The sequence below is a fragment of the Mus musculus genome, chromosome 17, assembly GCF_000001635.26.
Source record: "Mus musculus strain C57BL/6J chromosome 17, GRCm38.p6 C57BL/6J".
Lineage (NCBI taxonomy): Eukaryota > Metazoa > Chordata > Mammalia > Rodentia > Muridae > Mus > Mus musculus.
Window position 1 is genome coordinate 88066125 of NC_000083.6, and position 25249 is coordinate 88091373.

Consider the following 25249-nt stretch of genomic DNA (forward strand, 5'->3'; position numbering starts at 1 on the left):
GGACAGAGGGGGCGTGGATTCCGGCGGGGCCTGACCAATGGGAAGCGCCCGTACGGTGTCGGAGCCAATGGAGCCTCCTCTCTTATCGCGGAGCCCCCTTCCTCCAACACCCTGTTTCCTCTCTCGGGTTTCCTCCTTCCCCGACGGAGGAGGAGGAGGAGGAAAGAGGAAAGGGGGGAGTGTGGCAGGGCGGGTGATAATGGGGAGGTATCAGGGCATATAATGGAGCCGGGGGTGGGCGAAGGAGCGGCAGTACGTAGCGAAGGTTCTAGGATAGGAGGTGCTCTGAAGGAAGGGCGGGGGCTGCTGATGCAATTGGGAGAAGTGATTAATCCTGCCTTTTGCCGGTTCAGCCTCCCTCCACCCCAACCTTCACCTGGTTCTCTTAAACGCCACAAGGAGTGAGGGACTCCGTCTTGGGTAACTCCGGATTTCTGGGCTCGGTAGGTTCAAGCTCTCAGCTGTAGGGAGCGCTCCAGGCTCTGTGCGTTTTTAGTCCAGCTGAAGGGATTTATTTGCAAACCTTAAGAAATCTTGTTTCGGCTCTGCTGAGAACTTAAGAGAGAGTCTGGAGTCGGTTCCAGCTTTTGTCGCCCAAACTTTCAGAATGTTTTAGATCTTTAACCAAGTTAGTTTGCTTTAGGCTTTTTTTTTGGGGGGGGGGGGGGGGCAAGTGGTCTACATGGTGTTCCGGAAGAAGTAAAATAAAACGGGTGGAGGTTGTGATGGATTATATTGGTTTTGTTTTAGGTCCCACGAAGTCAAGAAAGATAAACCCCCGAGAGGAATAATCTTTTGTATCTGTGTCTGGTCCCCTTAGCACAATCTCTCCCCAAGGAAAATGTGTTTCTATTCCCTGGCCGCCGTTATGAAGACTGAAAATGTACTCCGCTCACTATTCCTTATTGCATAGCTAGTGGTTTATCTCTGGATTCCCTCATTTCGGAGCTGTCAGTGATTTTCTACTTGAATTTCATTGATTGCTTTCTAGGCTTAAGATAGATAAAACATTACAAAGCTTCAGAAAGGGAGGGAGAAAAGTGAATTCTAAGGGACGCACAGGAGAGGTAAGTCTACGGTATTGTGCTATGTGTAAATTACAGATTTTTTTCTTTTTTTCTTTTTTTCTTTTTCTTTTTTTTTTTCTTTTTTCTTTCTTGGTTTTTTGAGACAGAATTTCTCTGTGTAGTCCTGGCTGTCCTGGAACTCATTCTGTAGATCAGGCTGGCCTCTAACTCAGAAATCCGCCTGCCTCTGCCTCCCACGTGCTGGGATTAAAGGCATTCGCCACCACTGTTGGCAAATCACCCTTCTAGATGTCAGACATCTCCTGCCATTTAAATAATAACCTATCATATGATGTACAATTGCTGGGTTTTTTTTTTTCTTTTTTGGTCATGTGATTTTCAAAGACTCACAATCTTTTCAAAACCTGTATGTGAAGACAGCTATTTGAAAAATATCTTGAGGGGCTAGAAAGATGGCTCATCCCTTAAGAGCACTGGCTGTCCTTCCAGAGGTCTCACTTCAGTCCCAGCAACCACATGGTAGCTCCAACTATCTGTAACTCCAATTCTAGGGCATCTGTCCCCCTCTTCTGGCCTCTGCAAGCACCAGGCATGCACTTGGTGTACAGACTTGCATGCAGGCAGAACTCACACATAAACCTTAAGAAATTATTTTATTAAAAAAAATCCAACAATTCGAGTCATGCATGAGTAGCTAAAGCCTATATTCACAGAATTCTGAAGGCTGAAGCAGAAGGGATAGCAAGTTCTAGGCTATCCCGATCTGCGAAACAAGATCCTATCTGACTAAATACATAAACAGTATTAAAAATGTCATGGTTGTTAACTGGGTAAAAATGAGCATTTATGGTTGGATTTAATAAACATTGAGGGAAGAGTTTTAAAAATCTGGAAGTAGCATATTATAATTGTGTCCATAATTCTAATTACATTAAACAGGTGGATTTCTGAGTTTGAGGCCAGCCTGCTGTACAGAGTGAGTTCCAGGACAGCCAGGGCTTTACAGAGAAACCCTGTCTCAAAAAAACTAAAATAAATAAATAATTTATGGTTGTTAGCTGGGTGAAAATGAATGTTTATGGTTGGATTTAATAAGCATTGAGGGAAGAGTTTTAAAAATCTGGAAAATAGCATATTATAATTGAGTCCATAATTCTAATTGCATTAAACATTTGTAGCTGGGTAGTGGTGGCGCACGCCTTTAATCTCAGCACACAGGAGGCAGAGGCGATGGTTCTCTCTGAGTTCGAGGCCAGCCTGGTCTACAGAGGTAGTTCTAGGACAGCCAAGGTTATACAAAAAACACCTGTATCTTGAAAAGCAAAGAAACGGGCTAGAGAGATGGCTCAGTGGTTAAAGAGCACACGCTACTCTTCCTGAGTTCAGTTCCCAGCAAGCACATGGTGACTCACAACCATCTGTAATTGAATCTGATGCCCTCTTCTGGTGTGTCTGAGGACAGCAACAGGGTCTCATATAAACAAAGTAAATAAATCTTTTAAAAAAAAAATTCTACTCAACCAATACATATCGGTTCTCTTGATGTAGCCATGAGTTTGAATTTTGGTGTGGTAGAATTGAAGATTTATTCATATTAATTCAAATGTAAGAAGAAACAGTAGGTTATTTTTCCCTAATTTTTTTATAACATTTTTATTTATTTTGTGTGTGTGTGTGTACCTGTGTATTGTGTGGACGCGTGGACGCAGTGGCATGGCTCTGGAGGTCAAAGGACAGCTTCCAGGAAGAGTGGGTTGTTTGCTGCCATGTGAATTCTGGAGGCCAAATTCATCTCTATTTTCCAAAGTTTTTAGCCCCAGGACCACACGCCTCAATCTTCTACATAACTACAGTTTTTCAAATTTTGTTTCACAATTTGCTTATTCCGAAGTATGTTTAGGGGTAAAGGGTTTGTGTAAGTTATAGAGAATGCCTTTTGCATAGCCTAGATTGCTGAACCAACTATAACATTATCTGACCAATAAGGGTAACATGCCATATTTCTAACATAGCATTTCTTGTTTTATAACATTTTTCTAATCCATAAAAATAAGTGTCTTAAGGAACAAAACACCCGGGCTGGAGAGATGGCTCAGCGGTTAAGAGCATTAACTGCTCTTCCGAAGGTCCTGAGTTCAAATCCCGACCGTAGTGAGATCTGATGCCCTCTTCTGGTGTGTCTGAAGACAGCTACAGTGTACTTACATATAATAAATAAATCGAAAGAAAGAAAGAGAGAGAGAGAGAGAGAGAGAGAAAGAAAGAAAGAAAGAAAAGAAAAGAAAAGAAAAAACGAAACACCCCTCCTTCCTTTTAGTCAGGGTCTACTGTGTGGTCTTGGGATGACTTGGACCTCACTCTATAGATCAGGCTGCCCTTGAACTCACAAACATCCATCGACTTCTGTCTCCCAGGTATTAAAGGCACAGGCCAGCTGAGGAACTCTCTTTTCTAATAAACATGGTGACTGAGGAATAGGGTTTACATGTCAGGACTAAAGGAGTCTAAGCCACAAATGCCTTCCCTTGTGGTCTTCTCTAGTATGTTCCTCTTTATGCTCAGAAGTGCTAACCCCAAAGGTAAAACTAGTCATTTCCATCTTTTTTTTTAGATTTATTTACTTATTTATTATATGTAAGTGCACTGTAGCTGTCTTCAGACACTCCAGAAGAGGGTGTTAGATCTCCTTACGGATGGTTGTGAGCCACCATGTGGTTGCTGGGATTTGAACTCCACACCTTCGGAAGAGCAGTTGGATGCTCTTACCCACTGAGCCATCTCACCAGCCCTAGTCATTTCTATCTTTTTTTTTTTTAATTGTTTTTTTGAGACAGGGTTTCTCTGTATAGCCCTGGCTGTCCTGGAACTCACTTTGTAGACCAGGCTGGCCTGGAACTCAGAAATCCGCCTGCCTCTGCCTCCCCAAGTGCTGGGATTAAAGGAGGGTGCTACCACACCTGCCTCATGTAATTTCCTCTCATTGTCATCATTTTGAGGTATTTGTCACCTTCCTCCCCTCCCACACTGTACAGTGTCTTTGAACTGAACTCTTGTCACCGTGGGTCAGGTCCTCCTGAGTTTAGCAGGTGCTTTGTCTTTTCTTGGAAATGCACCATCTCTAATGAGCTTCCTGAATACCCCAAGTAGGCCTGGGGGGGGGGGGGGCTCGCTTTGACCTCACTAGACCACCATCTGCCAGCCCCTGTGTCACTTGGAACAAGCTTTGCAGCTGAAAGCAGCCCTCAGAGAGCCTTGGCCTTTCACAGGCATGCCCAGAAAAAAGCAGTCCTCATCTTAGGCTCCTTGACCATCTCCTTATAGTGTGTGCATCTGTCAGCTTCCTACTCCCAACTTCTCTTCCCACCAGGACGGTGCGTGGAAAGTCAGCCAGGTCTTCCCTGGCCCCTTTCTGCTTTCCCTCTTCCTCCTAGGCTGCAAAGGATGGATTTTTTTTTTTTTTTTGAATCTTTCTTTATTCACTACATTCTTTTTTTCTTTTTTAAGATATAATCTATGTTGTAGTTCAGGCTGGTCTTGAACTCCGTCCTTCCTGCCTTCATCCCTCAGTACTGAGGGCGCAGGTCCTTCCTCCTTGAGATGCGTTCGCACGGCTCCGTTCCTTAGATGAAATGTGAAAGAGTAATTAGTGTAACAATAATGAATCTTTTGGGAGATTTTGTTTTAAATATCCTATTTCCGTGTTACTGGTTTAGACACATTTTTCATTTAGTTCATGGAACTAAGTCTTAGAGTCTTGCTTGTACAACAGTGTTCAGAGACATTTTAAAATTGTGGAGTTTTAGGGGTGGGCTCTGGAAACCATTTAATCTCATATCTGTATTTAGCGGACTGCAAAATGAGACGAGACAACAAACCCATATCCCATTAACTGCTCAGTAACAAAGCCTACCAGTCCAGCAGCCTTCCCATTCACGGGTGGTACAGACATGGAACGTTTCTGGGAAGACCCAGACATTCCAGAGGGGTTTCACCCACCACCAATCCACAGAGATTAGCAAGTGATCCTGACAGCTGCCATAGAAATTGTAAGTGAGCTGGGTATAGTGGCTCTCAACTGTAATTCCAACACTCAAGAAGCTGAGGCCGCAGGATTGCTGTGAGTTTAAGACCATCGTGAGCTACATACTCATTGCCAGGACAATCTGAACTACAGAGAGAGAGAAATATCTGTTTTGGGTTTGTATGTGGGGGTGGGCAGATACGTTGTGCACACAGGAAGACTTCGAGTGGACAGAGTTTGTCTGTGTCCTACTCCTTTGAGGTAGGGTCTCTCACAGCACCTGGCATTAAGCTGGAGGCCAGCAAGCCCTAGTGCGCTGGCTGCTGAGTCTGCCTCCCGTAGCCTAGAGTTGCACGTGGGTGCAAACCCAGCTATTGACACGGATGCTGGGATCCAAGCTCTGCTTCTCATTTTTTTCAGCAAACAGTCTTTCCTACCAAACCAAGCCCCTTGGGGTTTTTTGTTTGTTTGCTTGGTTGGTTGGTTGGTTGGTTGGGTGATTTTTTTTTTTTCTTTTGTTTTCCAGAAGCAGTTGTTAGGCGGTGGAAAGTAGAAGGAAGGGTAAGGGAGATTTTCGTTGGGGTAGCAGTCTTCCAGAAGTACTTCAGTAACACTTAGGATAATTTCAGAGGACTGAATTCCCTCAGGGTTTGCTCTGTCTTCAAGAGCATTTGTGTTTGTTTTTCTCAACTAATTGCTAGTGCTTAACAGGTTAGCGTACTTAAAATTATTTGCTTATGAAACCTATCACAATAAGAGTGTAGAAAATAAGCTCTTTAATCATTTTAATACCTGGCAGGTGATATTTATTGTAATTTTTAAAGTTATAATTTCTGCCATTTTAAAGATCCAGCTTCCTTTCCCTGTCAGCCACCATCTAGTCCCAAGCCCTCAGCCCTCAGCCAGTTACGTAAGACGCCCCAAAGCCGCTCACTCCTTTTATGTCACTTAAGAAATTAGTTTGATCTGAATATAGTTCCCCTACAGGAATAACCAGCTCTGTTTAAAATACCCGTGCTAGAGCATGAATTGCTTATCTCACCAAGCTACACAGTCATTCTTTGGTTACATGCTCTGATAATACTTTATCAGGTAGTGAAAATGAACTCGAAAACCAAGGATTTAAATGTATGTCTACATGGGAAGGCCTGGTAACCACAATCCAGCGATTATAACACAAGAGGTCATTTTTTAAGAATTGCAGAGTAACTTTAATAGAATAATACAGATAGCACAGTAGAGGAAATCATTATGCTCAAGATTTAGGGTGCGTTGTGGCTGATAGCTATACAGCTTTCTATTTTGCTTTTAAAAGGAGAATCCAGTTTCTAAATGTTGAGAAGACTAGACCAAAGTCCTTGGATATGTTATTCCATGGAGACTCAGGCAATGCCAGAAGCAGGGGTAGCTGAGATAGAGAGAGAGAGAGAGAGAGAGAGAGCGCACCAGCCACAGGGAAGTGTAGTCAGTGGCTAGATGATCTTAGGCAAATTCCTTGGCCTTTATAGACTAGTTTTACATCTGCAAAATGGGTGTGGGGCGATGATATGTTTCTGGCAGAAAGACTGTCAGAGGACTAAATAAGCTAGCATGTATAAAATGCTTAAACCAGTGCCTGATACAGAGACTTGGCCTGTGCTAGCCTCTACCACACCACACCCCAGTCCACAGTTGGCCATTATTGTCATTGCCACTGGTGAGTTTATATCACACAATATCTGGTGAATGTTAAAACTACATATACGGGGGCTGGAGAGATGGCTCAGCGGTTAAGAGCACTGTCTGCTCTTCCAGAGGTCCTGAGTTCAAATCCCAGCAACCACATGGTGGCTCACAACCATCCGTAATGAGATCTGATGCCCTCTTCTGGGGTGTCTGAAGACAGCTACAGTGCACTTACATAAATAAATAAATCTTAAAAAAATAAAAAAAGTTAAAAAACAAACAGATGCATGAGGAGAGAGGGAGCAGCCGTGATCTTGTAAGGAAAGATGCCTCACAAACAAATGCTATGAGAAGTTTTTTAAGGTATAAGAAAAACACTTTTGTGTTTTTGAGTCAGGGCAGCTACAGGCGTAAGCCAGACATGACTTGCCACGGGTGGGAGGAGGCTCCACTCAAGCTATGCCTGAGCTTCGGATCTTGTAGATGAAGGATGAGCTGCTAAGGACAAGTGGAGGCAGAAAGGGCTCAGGGGGAGGGGTAGCAGTTGGAGGTTTATTAGTGATAGAGGAAGAATTGGGCCCACCTAAGTAGCAGGTCAGAGTTCAAATACTTATTCCAGCAAGGTGGCACATGCCTTTAATCCCAACAGCACTCAGGAGGCAGAGACAGGGGGATCTCTGTGATCTGGAAGCCAGACAAGCCAAGACTACATAGCAAAACCTTGTTTCAAAAAAGAAAAATCTTTATATGCCCCAGTACAGGGGAACGCCAGGGCCAAGAAGTGGGAGTGGGTGGGTAGGGGAGCAGGGCGGGGGGAGAGTATAGGGAGCTTTCGGGATAGCATTTGAAATGTAAATAAAGAAAATATCTAATTAAACATTTTTTTAAAAAAATAAAAGAGAAAGAGAAAGGAAGTTAGGAAAAAGAAAACCACAGCTAAGCCCCATTGAGAATAGTTGTGATAGAAAAAGGATAGGAGACAAGCAGGGGCAGAAATAAATGTACATGGTCATCAGGTTACTGAAGAGCAAGAGGTTCTAACAGCTAAAAGGAGAGGAGTGCATGTCAGAGACCATGCTAGCTGGCAGTCTTCCTGAGATTATAGCCTTTTGAAACAGTTACCAGCTTCAGAGTCAGGGATCTGTGCAGCCACACTGTAGGAAAGGGGGCCTTGGAAGCAAGGCTAAGACAGAGTTCTAAGCCGGGTGTGATGACACATGCCTTTAATCCCAGCACTCTAGAGGCAGAGGCAGGCGGATTTCTGAGTTCGAGGCCAGCCTGGTCTACAGAGTGAGTTTCAGGACAGCCAGGGCTACACAGAGAAACCCTGTCTTGAAAAACAAAACAAAACAAAAAAAAAAAAGAGTTCTAGAAAGAAAACAGTGGTGGTAGCTATGCCATACAGTTTAAAAAGTCTTCAGTTCCTTCTGGAAATGGAAAAAGCACAGAAAAACCAACTGTAAGGCTGTAAGAAGGAACTGTAGAGTTGACTACTGTAAATGTGGAGTCGTGGGGTCATGTATGGGAGAAGTCATATCACTGGGCAGAAACCAGCCCTGAGTTCAACGCTGTGCTTCCAGACCAGAAACACCTGTCTGAAACAGGAAAAGAAAATAAGCATTCAAGATATGGAGAGGATTCTAAGAGAAAGAAGCAAGATATGAAGAGGATTCTAAGAGAAAGAAGGGTGGCTAGAGAATGAGCTAGTCACTAAAGTGCTCCCACCAAAACCTCAAGACCATAAGGAACTGACCTCGTGCCAATTCCTGATTGCTGGCAGAGGAGAGAGTATTGCTCTCAGACTGGTCAGAATAATGGCTCTTAATCTTCACATGCAGTGAGGTGGATGAAGTGGATGAAGATCTTTCGAAGAAAAACTAAAGATTTAAAAGTTTTTTGTTGGTTTGTTTTTTATTTTTATTATATATCTATATACACATATATATATGTATATATGTGTGTGTATGTGTATATATATGTGTATATATATTATACACATATATATACACATATAATTTTAAAGCATTGTCGGGCATTTTGTCACAGCTGTGAAAAGTAGCCAGGATAGAATAGTATCAGAAGTGGGGTGGTTGAACTAAACCTGACTGTTGCTCTTAAGCCTTTGCCACTGTTTTGCAGGAGGAACGGGGAGCTGTGGTCTAGGGAGTAGAAGAATGAGGATACTGTTTTTAAAGTGTTATGGTTTGAGTGTGAAATGGTTTAAACACTTGGTCTCCAACTGGAGCTGCCATTGTAGAAGATGAGTGGACCTTTAAGAGGGGGATCTAGATGGAAGAGGTAGATCAGCAGGTGTGGGCCTCAAAGATGTATATCCTGTCTGCTAGGTTCTTTGTGAGTGCAGATTCAGTGTGCCCAGCTGCCTCGTGCTTCACCCACCATGTCTTATCCACCAGGATGGACAAGCCAGAACAAACCTTTCCTTACTGTGTATACAAACCACACATAAGGCCAGGCCCTGTGCCCAGCAGTAGACGGCCAATTCAAAAGGAACTCAATATTTTTGGAGAATTTTCATTTCATAATTCTTTGTCTGGGCACTATTTACTTTAATGGTCTTTGGCTTACACATTATGACCTCTGTTTTGTATTTATATGGGTTTTCTATATGTTTCTGTATCTGTGTGTACTTTTTATGCTTCTTCTTTGGTTCTTTTTTCCCTCTGTTTTGCTCTATTCTTGGGGGTTTTGTTTGTTGTTTGTTTCTTTTCTAAAGGGAGAGAAGGCATGTAGTCAGAAGGGTGGAGAGGTAGGGAGGATCTGGGAGGAGATGAGAGTGTGGAAGCTGGAGTTAGAATAGAATACATAAACAGATAAATAACTTCCTTACATTGCTTTATTTTAAGGGTGTGGGGCTTGGGACAAGGTGACTCTATCTGGCTTGGAACTCACTCTGTAGAGCAGACTGGCCCTGACTTCTCAGATACCTGCCTAATTCATAGATAACTGCCTTGCCTGTGCCTCCTGGGTACTGAGATTAAAAGTATGTACCACCATACCTGGCTTGCTTTTCTACTTCAAAAATATTTTTGTTGTATTTTTATTTATGTGTATGTACAGTATGGGTGCTTGTGGAGGCAAGAAGAGGGTGCTGGGTCCCTAGGACCTGACGTGACAGGTAGTTTTGAGCTGCTCAGTGTGGGTACTGGGAACCAAACTTTATTCATCTGTAAGAAAAGCAAACATACTTTAACTGTTGAGTCATCTCTGCAAACCCCTTGGTTGTCTTCCTTCCTTCCTTCCTTCCTTCCTTCCTTCCTTCCTTCCTTCCTTCCTTCCTTCCTTCCTTCCTTTTTCACAATGTTGAACAATTGAACACCGATTTTTGTGCTTACCACTGAGATATGTCCTCACCTTTTTCTTAAACTGTGTTTGTCGGGTATTTGGTAATGAGGCACCAGGACTCAGGAGTTACAGTGATAAAGCTCACTATGGATTTTAAGCCTTTGCAACTGTTTAAGTGTAGAAGATTTGGAGTTGTGGTCTGTGGAAGTCCTAGGAGGCTGAAATCAGAGCTTCCTGGGTCATTCAGGTAAGAATTTGGAAGGCAGAATGTGTAGAATGAAAACCATAGAGGCACTCAGAGCGCATGCAGTTTCAGAGGGGAGTAAGGACTGTACTGGGAACTGGGCTAGAAACCATCACATTACGTCTAACAAAGAATCTTTCTGGGCTCTGCCCATGTTCTGAAATTTTGAGTGAGGCTGGATTCAAAAGTAACGGAATCAAAAGCAGGTATAATGTGGCATCCCCTTTAGCCCTGGCACTTAGGAAGCAGAGGCAGGAGGATCTCTGTGAGTTCAAAGCCCTGGTCTGCAGAGTGAGTTCTAGGACTTTGAGGGCTATATAGAGAGTCCCTTTCTCGAAATCAAAACAAAAACAACAACAACAACAAAGCCCCACAAAACCGTAACGGACTAATTTGTTTGGCAGAGAAAAATCCCAGGTAGCAGAACATGCAGACTGTGTCATGATTACTGCCCCTGCTCATGTCCAGGTCAGCACAGAAAGGCAGAGCGCAAACACCAGACTGCTGTGCAATTTGGCAAGGAAGGAGAGCGAGAAGTTTTAACGTTGCAGGCAAGGATCCACGAGATAGCACAGTGGGCAAGGCCTTTGCTGCCAAGCCTGCACCCAGAATTTAATCCCCAGAACCTACATGGTAAGCAGGAGACCTGACTTCTGGGAGTTGTCCTCTGACCTCCACGCATACTTTAGAGTTTCCATTGCCAAGATAAAACACCGTGACTAGAGGCTGAAAGATGGCTTAGCAGTGAAGAGCGCTGGCCATTTTCCCCAGGACCGGGGTTCAATTCTCATCAACCACATAGCAGCTCACAACTATCTGCAACTCTAGTTCCAGGGGACCTGACACCCTCACACAGATATATATATATACAGGCGAAACACTAGTATGTATAAAAAATAAAATAAATTATATTTTAAAAACCTACTGTAGCTGATACTTCCACATCATAGTCTATTATCAAGAGAAGAAGGGGCAGAACTCAGGAACCTGAAGGCAGGGATTGAGTGATGTAGACGCCCTGGAGGAGTGCTGTCACTGGCTAGCTCCTCAGGGCTTACCCACCCTGCTTCCTTATACCTCCCAGGACCACCTAACCAGAGGTGTCACCGCCCCCAATGGCTGGGTCCTCCAATATCAGTCATTAGTCAAGACAATACTCCGTCAACTTGTCTACAGGCCAGTCTTATGAAGGCATTTTTCAGTTAAGACGTCCTCTTCCCAGACATGTCTTGCTCTGGGTCAAATTGACAAAATAGAAACACACACACAAGTGTGTGTGTGTGTCTGTGTATGTATGTGAATGTGTGTATAAACAATAAGAATAAAGTTGCAGACAAGATGGATGCAAACACAGATATATTTATTGAAGAGGTAACACTACCATAGCGAAAGTCAGTGCTCTACACTGGGACAGGGAGATGGTACACTGTGGGCAAGACTCCACCCGTACAGAAAAGCTCTAGTTTGTAGAAATACAAGCATAGTTGGGCAGCAGTGGCACATGCCTTTAATCCCGGCACTTGGGAGGCAGAAGCAGGCAGATTTCTGAGTTTGAGGCCAGCCTGGTCTATAGAGTGAGTTTCAGGACAGTCAGGGCGATACAGAGAAACCCTGTCTCGAAAAACCAAAAACCAAAACAAAACAAAAAAGAAATACAAGTATACATGAAAAGGGGAGTTGATCTGAGAATACTGCTGAAAGGATTCCCTAGTCCAAAGAGACCAACTATGGATGTGTTTGCTTGGATTCAGCCACCAAGGTACAGAGCAGCCGCTGTAGCTGGGCCCAGGGGCATGTGTGTGTGTGTGTTATACTGCATCTCAAGCTGGCAGCAGAGCTCAGCCCGTCATTGACATGGTTCTGGTTTTCATGCATTAAGTATGCACAAGTGAGGGGTCATGGAGACTCATGCCAATATTTCAGAAAGCCAGTAAGGCCAGGCAGTACACACAATGCAGGCTTTAAATTCTCTGAAAGGTCCCGACAGGCCAGTACATAGAGCTGGGAAGGTGACATCTAACTTTCATTGTGGTCCTAGGATGCTGGAGATGCCAGGACTGTGGGACATCTGCAGAAGGCAGCAGATCTGGAGGGGTGGGGGTGTCAAGAGCCACTGGGGCCCTGGCGATTCCATGTTAGGCTCAGACACAGAGCCACAGGGTTTGTGTTTTCCTTGCTTGATTTCAGTCTTCCTTTGCTCTGATCTTAACTTGCTATGTCCCTGTTCCTCCCTCTCAGAATGGAAATGATTGTACCGGTGCCACGTGTATTAAAAGTTTGTGCCGGGCGTGGTGGCGCACACCTTTGATCCCAGCACTCAGGAGGTAGAGGCAAGCGGATCTCTGAGTTCGAGGCCAGCCTGGTCTACAGAGTGAGTTCCAGGACAGCCAGGGCTATACAGAGAAACCCTGTCTCAAAAAACCAAAAATAAAATAAAATAAAATAAATAAAAGTTTGTAGCTTTTTCTTTGTTTTGTTTGAAAGGGGCGCACAGCTAAGAGAGTACCTTGAATGTCCGAAGAGACTTGGATTTTGGATTGCTGAAGTGTTGGGGCTGTTCGGAGGCATGGCACCAGAGAGATGGCCTTAAAGCTGAGTATTCAGGACTCACATGACACAAGGAGAAAAATTGACTTCTACAAACCCTCTCTGACTTTATCTGTTCTCTCTCTCTCTCTCTCTCTCTCGTTCTCTCTCTCTCTCTCTCTCATATACTACAATAAAGAAATAAATTAAAACATAATTAAAATTTTAAAAAGATTATGCAGGAACTTAAACATGGGAACAAATGCGTTTGTATTATGAGATGGCTTAAGCGGGTGGGGGAGGGGAGGGGAATGTATCTCTCAGGCTCAGGTGCCTAAGCATTTGTTTCTCAAGTAGTGGTGCTGTTTTGGAAGGCTATGGAACTGTTAGGAGATGGAGCCCCCTTTATAGGAATATAGGAAATGGATTAATGGGTTTGGACTCAGAGTTTTTTTTTTTTTTTTTTTTTTTTTTTTTTTTTTTTTTTTGGTTTTTCGAGACAGGGTTTCTCTGTGTAAGTAGCCCTGGCTGTCCTGGACCTCACTTTGTAGACCAGGTTGGCCTCGAACTCAGAAATCTGCCTGCCTCTGCCTCCCAAGTGCTGGGATTAAAGGCGTGCGCCACCACGCCCCGCCTGGGCTCAGAGTTTTTATAACGCTGCCTCTCTGTTCCTTTTCTGTTCCTGCCTGCAGACTGCAGTGAGCAATGTGATTTGGTGTTCCTTCCACCTCGCGTGCCTCCACTGGCTGCTTGGCTGTTTCCCTGTCTCAGTTAAGGTTTCTGTTGATGTGGATGAACACGGTGTTCAAGAGCAACTCGGGAAGGAAAGGGTCCCATTGATTTATACTTGCATATTGCTATTTATTATTGAGAGAAGTCAGAACAGGAACTCAAATAGGGTAAGAACTGAGGCCGGAGCTGATGCAGAGGCCACAGAGGGTGCTGCTTAGGGGCTTGCTCTTCAAACCTTGCTCAGCCTGCTTTCTTATAGAACCCAGGACACCAGCCCAGGGATGGCCCCACCCACAACGAGCTGGGCCCGCCCACTTCGATCAGTAATTAATGAATGCCCTACAGGCTCGCCTACAGCTTGATCTTACAAAGCGTTTTCTCAGAGGCTCCTCCCCTCTGTGAGGCCCTGTTGTGTTCAAGTTGATGTAAAACTAGCCAGCATGAGCTTTATAAACCGTAAGTCAAAAATGAAGTCTTCCCCAGGTTGCTTTCGTCTGGCAGTTAGTTTGTCACAGTGAGAAAAGTAGCTCACACAGGAAGTCAGCTAGGTGGAGACTGAAAACTCAGCATCCCAGTTAACCCCACGAGAAGAAATGCAAACTGAATTTAAAAATCACAGATTAGAGCCGGGTCATGTTCTGATAGGCATCCTGCTAGGGAGGAAGGAGATAGTTGGCTTCATCTTATGTTGCCTGCGTTAATCCCTTCCCCCACGGAATGCTAAGGTTGCCTTTGATGGGTAACAATACACATTTCTTATATGGGTTCTAGAACAGCATTCTGCGATTAAACAAGCAAGGAGATTTAGCATCGAGCCCTCAGAGTTCAACTTACAACAGCAAGAGGAATTTCCATTTTGGATTGAATTTTCCTGGGAATTTACCAATGGGAAAGGCTGTCTTCACCATTTTTTTTTTATTGTTGTTGTCGTTGTTTTATTTGGACTTTTGAAAGTATTTTTCTCTGCTGACCGATTTTGAACACTATGACTAGATGTAATTTCAAATGGAAAATAGACTCAGAAAACAGAGTTTTGTCCCAGAGTGCCTTGAGGTTAAGTTGATTAACGATGTGTTTGGATCTATAATGATCCATTATAGACTATCTTCAGAGGGCCAGCTTAACTGCGTAGATCTTTGGTCCTGGGAAGTTACAGTGAGAACCAATAGTTATAATCCAGAGGGCTGTTAATCTTTCTTAGTTGGACAATTCTCCGTGACAAGGAGTTGGTCAAACTCAGTGGTTAAAAATAATGGAGGCCAGAGAGGTGGATGTGAACTCTCAACATCTCTGCCAGAGCTCACCAAGCACGAATCGCTCATCCAAGCCTCAGCCCTTCCTCTGTGCTCTCACGGGATCTTCCACCTGGACTGAGGGAAGGCTGGACAGGAACCCAAGGCAGGAACTGAAGCAGAGGCCATGGTGGAATGCGGCTTCAGGCTTCCTCCCACGGCATGCTCAGGCTGCTTTCTTACACAGCTCAGGACCACCTGCCTGGGTTGGCACCACTCACATTGGGCTAGACCCTCTCACAAGAAAATTACCCCCAGGCCTTTTTTTTTTCCCCCAGCTAATCAGATGTAGGAATCTTTTTAATTCGGGTGTCCTCTTCCCAGAATACTCTAGAATGTATCAAGTTGACAAAAGCTAGCAACACACCTGATCAGAGACATTGGGGACAATTTCTTCGACAGAGGGAGTAGGATATTGAAAGGCATCTCTTATTTTCTGCAGGCTTAATGTTGGTGCGTTTATTTCCTGCCATTAGGAACAACAAGCTGGTATACATACATACATACACACACACACACACACACACAGAGAGAGAGAGAGAGAGAGAGAGAGAGAGAGAGAGAGAGCGCGAGTCATGCTCAAAGAGTAAGAAAATATAGAGATAGGACCTGATGATATAAAATGGCTTCCTCTTCTCCCCTCCCTGCTTCCAGTCATGACTCTGGCTAGGCAGTGTCACTCCTGTATGGGGAAAACTTAAATTAGGCGTGGCCATTGGGGACACTCCCCTTGAATCTTGGCCTTATCTTCGGTCTCTTCTGGCATATCTGATAAGAGTCTCAAGGTTTTGTTTCAGAGTAGGAGACTGACTGGAAGATTCAGTCTAAACTCAGGCATTTGTCAGCTAGCACAAATAAAATGGTGCAGCGGTTCTCTCTGGGAGTGTATGCTCTCTCCCTCGGGAAGCAGATGGAAGAAAAGATGACGGCAGGATCTGGATTTGGAACTTTACTGCAAATTTCAAAGAGTTATAGTGGAGAGGCAGCCTATTGTCTGCCATCCCTTTTTGCATTTTATTTATTTGTTTAATGTATTTATATTTGCGGGGTGTGTGTGTGTGTGTGTGTGTGTGTGTGTGTGTGAAGTTGAGGAATACTTTTGGAATTTGCCTTTCCCTGTCTACTCTGTGTTGAGGAGATTGAATTTAGGCTGTCATTTTGCAAGTCAAAAACTTTACTGGCTGTGGTAGTTTGAATAAGACGGGCCGCTCCCTCCCCACCCTCTCCATGTGCTCATATAGTTGACTGCTTAGTTGATGGAACTCTTTAATAGGATTATAAGCATTTAGGAGGTGTGGCCTCGTTGGAGGAAGTTTGTCACTGGGGGTGGGCTTTGATGATTCAAAGACCCAAACCAGTCCCCAGAATCCCCCCCCTCTCTCTCCCTCTCCCCCCACCAACTCTCTCTCTCTCTCTGGATGTAACTCTCAGCTACTGCCTTAATGCCTGCCCTTCATGTTCCCCAGTGAGAAAGGACTAAACCTCCCAGCCTGCAAGCAAGTACCCAATTAAATGCTTTCTTTCTTATGAGTTGCCTTGGTTATGGTAACTCTTCATAGCAATAGATCAGTGTCCAATACACTGGCTGAGTGTTTTTCTGGCTCCATCTATCTATCTTTTGGGACAGGGTCTTATATAGTCTAGACTGGCCTTGAACTCCTGATTTTCCTGTTCCCAATTCCTGGTGCTGGGATTGCAGGTATGTACAGGTTATTTTCTGCGTTTGAAATGTTTTACAAGAGGTTATCCTAGCTCACAAATTCCCCAAAGAAAAATTGAGAAAGCACTTTGAAAAAGTTAGAACTGTTTTTAAGACATGAAAACTAGCAAAACATATGTGGGTGGGTGTTTTACTTGCGTGTCTGTTTACGCACCATGCACATGCCTGGCACCTGCAGATGTCAGAAGAGGGGATACAGTTTCTTGGAACCTGCTTACTGGTTGTAAGCAGCCATGGGGATTCTGGGAATCAAACCTGGGTCCTCCACAAGAGCAACTAGTGCTCTTAACACAGAATCATCTCTTCAGCCCTTGTAAATCCATTTTGAGTAAGACTTTGCTACTGTGAGTGACCTTCCTGCTTGGTGAGTAACTCTTGCTGTTCCAGAGATAGAAAAAGTGTGAAATGAAAGATTATTCCAAAGCAGTGACAATATTACTATATTCAGTGTGTGTAAGAACTTATTTTAACTAAAAAGAACTGTATACTTTTTAAAAAGAGATTTATCTATTATTATGACCAAGTACACTGTAGCTATCTTCAGACACACCAGAAAAGGGCGTCAGATCTCATTTCAGATGGTTGTAAGTCACCATGTGGTTGCTGGGATTTGAACTCAGGACCTTTGAAAGAGCAGTCAGTACTCTTAACCACTAAGCCATCTCTCCAGCCCAGAACTGTATACTTTATATCAACAGAAAATTAATTTCTCTGTGTCCTCAGGTATTCAAAGGCTATTGGCTTGAAGGGCCTGCATTTTCCTTTCCTCAAATCTCCCTCCCCATGACTGAAGCCAATTTTTTCTGTCACCCTACTGCTGCCTACTTTGTGTGATTCAGTGTGACACAGCTCTTGTTCTCCAAGGCTCCTTTTGAAAATTCATATAGATTATTGAAAGGAGGGGTGGGCACAGAGATAAAAACAAAACAAAACAAAACAAAAAGGCAGCAGCCAGGGCGTCATGAAGTGTGCCTTTAATCACAGCACTCAGGAGGCAGAGGCAGGCAAATTTCTGAGTTCAAGGCCAGCCTGGTCTACAGAGTGAATTCTAGGAAAGCTAAGGCTACAGAGAGAAATCCTGCCTCAAAAAAGAAAAAATAAGAAAAGAAGGAGAGAACAAAAGAAAGAAAGAAAGAAAGAAAGAAAGAAAGAAAGAAAGAAAGAAAGAAAGGAAGGAAGGAAGGAAGGAAGGAAGGAAGGAAGGAAGGAAAATCTTTCTTTTGCTGCCATCATCAGGGAACCTCACTTCATCTGATTCTGTCCCCTCACCCCCCAATTTCAGGACAACCTCTGACACCTGAATCACATGGAAATTGGCAATTAGGGAACTGATCTTTCGTATGTAAGGAAAACCCTTCAAGCTACTACTTACCTAGGATCACAAATGAAAGGAGTCAGACTTCTGAAAACAGATGGGCAGATTAAACACCTCCCCGTGTTCTAATAGCCTGAGTTAAAACCCCTTAGTTAGAAAGTAAACAGAGATGCTCATCAAGGCGGACAGCTTTTAGTGCATGCTTGGGATTCGGGAGCTGGGAACGGGGCACTACCCAGAAAGCATCTTGTCCTAACAAGAGGGAACTAGAACTTGACAGTCATTACAAAGCTCATTTACGCCTCATCCCAGTATATGTTTCTCTCCTGATACAGATCAACTTTCTTCTTGACTTATTTTAATGAATGCCTAACATGAAATTGAAGGTATCTTTGTTTTTAAATATAGTATATTATTAGTGTCTAGGCAGGCTCCTCTGGGGAAGTGGGTAAGGCAAGGATGGCTCTCCTATAAACCAGTCGAGGGTGCCCAGAACAGCCCGATGTTCCTGGTGTCCTGACTAAAGAGCTCTTTTCCATCTGTCCTAGAACCGACAGGTGTGTCTCCAATGTCTTCTCTTTGATGTCTTGCAATTGGATCACTTCCCCCACCCACCCCCGCCCCCCAAGACAGGGTTTCTCTGTGTAGCCTTGGCTGTCCTGGAAATTGCTTTATATAGACTAAGCTGGCCTGGAACTCAGAGAGATCCACTTGTCTCTGCCTCCCAAGTGCTGGGACTAAAGGCCACCACCGCCTGGCAGGATGGCCTTTTCTTAAGCATCTTTTTTTTTTTTTTTTAAGTTTTATTTATTTATTATTTATATGAGTACATTGTTGTTGTCTTCAGACACACCAGAAGAGGGCATCAGATTCCATTACAGATGTTTGTGAGCCACCATGTGGCTGCTGGGAATTGAACTCACGACCTGTGGAAGAGCAGTCAGTGCTCTTAACCACTGAGCCATCTTGAGGCAGCCCCCTTTCTTAAGCATTTTGTTTTGTATTTGTGCTACCTCTTCGCACTAAGTTCCTTGTCTATATGGTATGGACACTGAGCTGGCAGTTGAAGTATGAATATTTATTTGTGATACAAATTACTTGGGCAGTAAAATGAAGTAGGGAGAGATGAATCTTGAAGTCAAGTAGACCTGAATTTAACTGTTGTCTACTTGTAGTCACTTGGCTGTGTCACTAATAGTGGTCTGACCTAGTAAAGCATTTCTCTGAGCAAGTTTCCTTTTTAGTAAAAAGAAGATATTAATACTCATCTCAAGGTATGGTTCGTTCTGATTGGGAATTGTAGGGATGGTTCCGCGATGCTGGGCTTGTACCTCTTCTTTCCTTCTTTTTCTTCTCTCTTTCTTTTTTGGGGAGGAGATGGTGTTTCATGTAGCCCACAGTGCCTTCGAGCTCACTACACAACAGACAATGGCCTCCTACAGCTAGTCATCCTGCTGCCAGCTTCCAAGAGCTAGGATTACCAGTGTGTTCCAGAGTGGCCAGTTTGGGTGATGTTTGAGACCAAATCAGGGACACCTACTTTCTGAACCATATCCCCAGCCCAAATTTTAGCTACTATTGTCTTTCTTGGACATTCGTAGTGCTTGGTTATTTCTTTGTAAATAAGTATGAAACAAACAGACAGAACTATAAAAACAAACAAACAAAAGCTAACAAAGTTTTATTTTGAGTAAATGTATTATTTTTATAAAGAAAATCACTAAGTATATAAAACAAAGAGTTTTTGTTCGCTTGCTTTTGGGGGTGGAGGGGAGGGGTGGGCACAGGTCTCACCATGTAACTCTGGCTGTCCTAGAACTTGCAATATAGACTAAATTGGCCTTGAACTCACAGAGGTCCTCCTGTTTCTTTCTCTGATGTGTTAGGCTTAAGGACATGTGCCACTATGCCCAGACTTAAAAATCAAAATCAAGTATAATGTAGAATAGCAACAGAATAGAACAACAACAACAACAACAAAAACCCAGGGAGCCAAAGTCTTGCCAGATCCTGACGTGCCTGTTGTTTATTAGCCTGGTCTTCCTTGGAGCCAAGTCAGCCGCTGTGACAGGAAAAAGAGTGGAAAGGGAAAGGCTTCTGAGGCACCTATGATTCTTGCTAAGGATCTGTCTGGAGTCCTAGCACCCACAGAGCTTAGAGCTACCTGCTGTTGTGGTTCTAGGACATCTGATGCCCCCTTCTGGCCTCCAGGGGCTCTGGAATACATGTGGTGCGCAGAAGCATATATAGGTGCGCGAGCACGCGCACACGCGCACACACACACACACACACACACACACACACACACACGAATGCACATGCAGATACAATAAATAAACCTGTAAATGCCTTCTTAGAAAGCGAAGGGATGATCTCCCATCCTCTCAAGCTGAGCCAATAGTGCATCTGATTGAAAATTGACTGTGGGGCTGGAGAGATGGCTCAGTGGTTTACAGCACTGACTGCTCTTCCAGAGGTCCTGAGTTCAATCCCCAGCAACCACATGGTGGCTCACAACCATCTGTAATGGAATCCAACGCCCTGTTCTGGTGTGTCTGAAGACAACAACAGGGTACTCATATACATAAAATAAAATAAAATCTTTTTTAAAGAAGAAAGAAAATTGACTGTGACTGCCCTGCTCTCTCCCTTTGGCTCCTCCCTCCTCATAGATTCCTCTTTCTCAGGCCATTCTGATGATTCCGATCTCTGCCAAGCTTATTTTGCTCTCTATCAAGAAGGTTTCTCTAGGTAGGGTTTAATTCCTATTCATTGTGGCTAATGGATTTCTTTTTCATCTATCTATCTATCTATCTATCTATCTATCTATCTATCTATCTATCTATCTATCTAACAGGGCTTCAATACGTATTCTTTTTATGCATTATTTATTTATTTATTTATAATCAATTTTTAAAAATTTGTTTATTTATTTATTTATTATTTACATATTATTTACTCACTCTGTAGACCAGGCTGGCCTCGAACTCAGAAATCTGCCTGCCTCTGCCTCCCGAGTGCTAGGACTAAAGGCGTGCACCACCACGCCCGGCTCTGATATCTTCTTAACGGGAGCTAAGAGATAGAATAATACATATAAATGGAAGTGTTCTTCAGTCCCAGGGCTCCATGTTCACCTACAGAGCAGCTGGGATGAGGTCACAGAGGCATGTGGAAGAGCTTTTGTATCAGTTTTATCTCGCCAACTCCTAATCCCATAATATATTATATAGTCATTGCGTGTTACTGTGTTCCTATCCCCAGACTGCAAAATACTCATTGCTCATTGTTTTTAAGATGTATATATATATTTATATGAGTACAATGTAGCTGTCTTCAGACACACCAGAAGAGGGCATTGTATCTCTTTATAGATGGTTGTGAGCCACCATGTGGTTGCTGGGATTTGAACTCAGGACCTCTGGAAGAGCAGTCAGTGCTCTTAACCGCTGAGCCATCTCTCCAGCCTGCTCATGGTTTATATACATACATATATATATATATATATGAAATTAAAAAATACAATCACATTGTTTTCCCCTTGACTTTCTTCTCTTTAACCCTTCCTACATACCCCCACCAAGTTCACAGCCTCGATTTCTTTAATGTTTTACACACACACTGTCTGTCTGTCTGTCTATCTATCTATCTATCTATCTATCTATCTATCTATCTATCTATCTATTGTGAGATATATACATTCCTATATAAATAAATGCAACCTGCTCAGTCTGTTAGCAGTTACCTGTGTGTATGGTTTCAGTGGGGCTCTTCCCTGGAAAACACTAATTCTCCAACTCCCAGTGTTCCCTAGGTGCCTGTATTTGTCTGAGACCCCATGAGATCCCCCCCCCCTTTTTTGTTTTTGTTTTTTTGAGACAGGGTTTCTCTGTGTAGCCCTGGCTGTCCTGGAACTCACTTTGTAGACCAGGCTGGCCTCAAACTCAGAAATCCACCTGCCTCTGCCTCCCGAGTGCTGGGATCAAAGGCGTGTGCCACCATGCCCCCCCGCCGAGATCTCCCCTTTTAACCAAGCATGTCTATAGGCACCATGTCTATAGGCACCATCCTTTTTCAGCTCCTCTTTAGGCAGCCTTGGAGATGAGAGTCTTACACCTTTTGTACTGTGGATTCTCTACAGAATAAGCATACAATTAATACATAAATGTGTCTGTTATAATAGTCCAGGCTTATAAGTGCTCCTTATTGGATATACAGAGAAGGAAAACACCTTCACTAAAGTAGCTATTTTTTTTTTTAATCTTTTACCACAGACCACAGTTCCTCACTTATTTCAGGATTCTCTGCTAGTTCATTTATCTCTTCTAGTTTTGCTCATTATCTTGTCCAAACTAAAGTTGACATTCGGGTGGCATTTGAAGTGGCATAGCAGATGTCAGTCAGGACTGATTCTGAGGTCATATTTGGTGTGTATTTAATAAACATGATCCAAACGTGTTACATAGAATCTTTTAATCCCTCCAAGGAGTGTCTGTGCCATCGTCAGCCTTGATGCCCCATCTTCCTGGGACATGCTGATGGATACTTAATGGATTTGTGTGCATGTGAATTTTGGTATGAAGTGTAAGAGTGCATTACTCACCATAGTAAATATAAGTATTAATAGTACTTTATAGTTTGCATGTACTACATTTTTGAAAGACTTCCATCTCTACAAAATTTCTTTTGATCTTCCTAGCTAGGTATTCAGTTAGGTAAGTAGAGACAAAAACCAGAGGTGTAGGGAGGTGGAGTGATTTATTTAACATTATGCATTTAATTAGAAAGAGAGCGGGAGCCTTAAGAGTGGAACCCAGGTTCTTCACGCATGTCTTCCTGTGTATTGTTCTAGTCCATGCTGTATATTATCTTATTCGTAGTTTACCTGAGACAAAGTCACCTGGCAGTTGGACAGGTCGCAGCTTAACATTTTTCATCTCTTAAGACCCTTTGGATTTTAGTACAGAAAATAAATAAAGACAATGAAGAAAAACAAGCCACATTCTTCTTCACGCCTGCTCAGCCTGCATGGGACCAGTATATTCCTATTGACCATTGTTTCAGAAACTAGAGATTTATCTTCTTCAAGGCAGAGTTTCACTTGAGTAACACAGAATAAATCTTCCAGAAGGCGAGGATCGCATTCTTTAACCCATTCCCAAGGGAGTAAGAGTGACTTTGGAAGAAAGTCGGGATCTTGTAAGGGTCGGGTCTTTTGGGAGTGGCTGTCCCTTAATTCAACAAATATAGATATCAACATGAAATACAAAGCATTGGATGTGAAAGTGAATATCTCTCCCTTTTAATTATGCAGTCCCGGTTTCTTGCTGGGCTCCCTGCTCAGTTTGCCCAGGGTACTTGGCTGTTACACTTGGCCCTCCACTCATACAGATCTGAGATCACAAATGCTCATTGAAGTCTGAGATCACAAATGCTCATTGAAGTCCCTGTTATTTTTTTTTTTTCTTTACTTTTTAGTACCTTTCAATTTAGAGGTGTCTTAAGATGAAATAGACTATTGCAGACTGTTAGCAATAGCTACCTTGGAAGAGGTCTGTATGTGCATTTTTTTACAAGAATAATATAATACTTTTGTAATGAAAACAAATTAAAATAACTCTCTCTGTTACTCTCACACACACACACACACACACACACACACACACACACACACACGCATGCACGCTACTAAGCACCTGAATCCTATCTCTTAGCACTGAAAGGGCACTCAGACCGTAATGACAGCAATCAACATTTCCTAAGTTTTATTTGGTGATAGGTTTCACAAGCCCTTACAGGTCAGCTGCTGGCTTGGTAGTTCTGAGGTATTCCTCACAGCAATTAGCTATGAATTACCCAGATGGAAACACTCCCCAGAGCTAGCTCTTTGCAGTATTGTACTGTAATTGGCCCTTTCCTTGATCCTTTTCCCTGAGTGAGAGCTTTTTGAAGGTAAGGCTGGGCTCACTCCTTCCTGATTCTAGTGTCTAATGTGGAGTCAATCTATCAATTCCTAGGGCAGGAAAACTGTGAAAACCTCATAGGCATTGTTTCCTCACTCCCCTCCCCTCCCCTCCGTTCCCCTCCCTCTCCCCCCTCCTTATTTGCCGTTTTGGCTTTTCTTTTCTTTTTTTTGGTTTTTCGAGACAGGGTTTCTCTGTATAGCCCTGGCTGTCCTGGAACTCACTTTGTAGACCAGGCTGGCCTCGAACTCAGAAATCCATCTGCCTCTGCCTCCTGAGTGCTGGGACTAAAGGCGTGCGTCACCATGCCCGGCCATTTTGGTTTTTCAAGACAGGGTTTTCCTGTGTAGACCTGGTTGTCCTGGAACTTGCTCTGTAGACCAGGTTGGCCTCAAACTTACAAAGATCCGCTTGCTTCTGTCTCCCCAGTGCTGGAATCAAAGGTGTGTGCCACCACTGCCACCAACCACCGCCACCACCATGCATCTCTACACATTTTCAACATGATTTCTTCCTATGAAGTTTAACAGTTGGCTTCTGCAGAGGTTGTTTATTCTCTGCTAGGATACAGTTTGTTGGCCTTTTCTCTGTGAATTGTAAAACATATTCAAGATACGTTATTTTTTAAAGTGCATTATATTTTCACCACAGGCATCTACAGCTTTAGTTTTCTGTTAATTCTGCTAATCTAATTATTGTGTAAGTCAAGAAATATACTTTCTGGGACTGGAGAGATGGCTCAGCAGTTAAGAGGATGAACTGCTCTTCCAGAGATCCTGAGTTCAAATCCCAGCAACCACATGGTGGCTCACAACCATCCGTAATGAGGTCTGAAGCCCTCTTCTGGTGTGTCTGAAGACAGCTACAATGTACTTAGATATAATAATAAATAAATCTTTTAAAAAAAGAAAGAAAGTAAAAGAAATATATTTTCCAGTTTGTTAATAAACTAAGTATAGTTGTGCCTTGCTATCTTTTTTTCCCCCCTAAGACAGGGTTTCTCTGTGTTGCCTGGGCTGTCCTGGAACTCACTCTGTAGACCAGGCTGGCCTCGAACTCAGAAACCCACCTGCCTCTGCCTCCCAAGTGCTGGGACTAAAGGCGTGCACCACCACGCCCAGCTAAGTGGTGCATTGCTTAATGACAGGAATAAGCTCTGAAAAATGTGTTGCTAGGCAATTTCAACATTATGTCAACATCATTGAAATGTGTTTACACAAATTAAAATGGCTATGACATCACTAGGCGCTATGATCTTGCGGGACCACCGCTGCCTATGTGCTCTGTCACTAACCCAGTCATCATCATGTATTACATGACTGTATCTTACTAAGACAAATTATGAACTGAGGAAGTATGATCTGAAGACAAAATTGCCAGTGAAAAAATCTTGTGATTTCTAAAGGTTTTGTGTGTGTGTGTGTCTGTTCATGGTGTATG

The 25249-nt window shown here is 43.3% G+C and overlaps 1 long non-coding RNA gene across 1 annotated transcript; it reads left to right on the plus strand.

Annotated features, from left to right (window-relative positions):
• On the plus strand, positions 1–24420 carry Gm45950. The gene is made up of 2 exons (XR_385899.1): positions 1–443; positions 24239–24420. It is a non-coding gene; the product is annotated as a predicted gene, 45950 (long non-coding RNA).
• Positions 24421–25249: the final 829 nt, after the last annotated feature.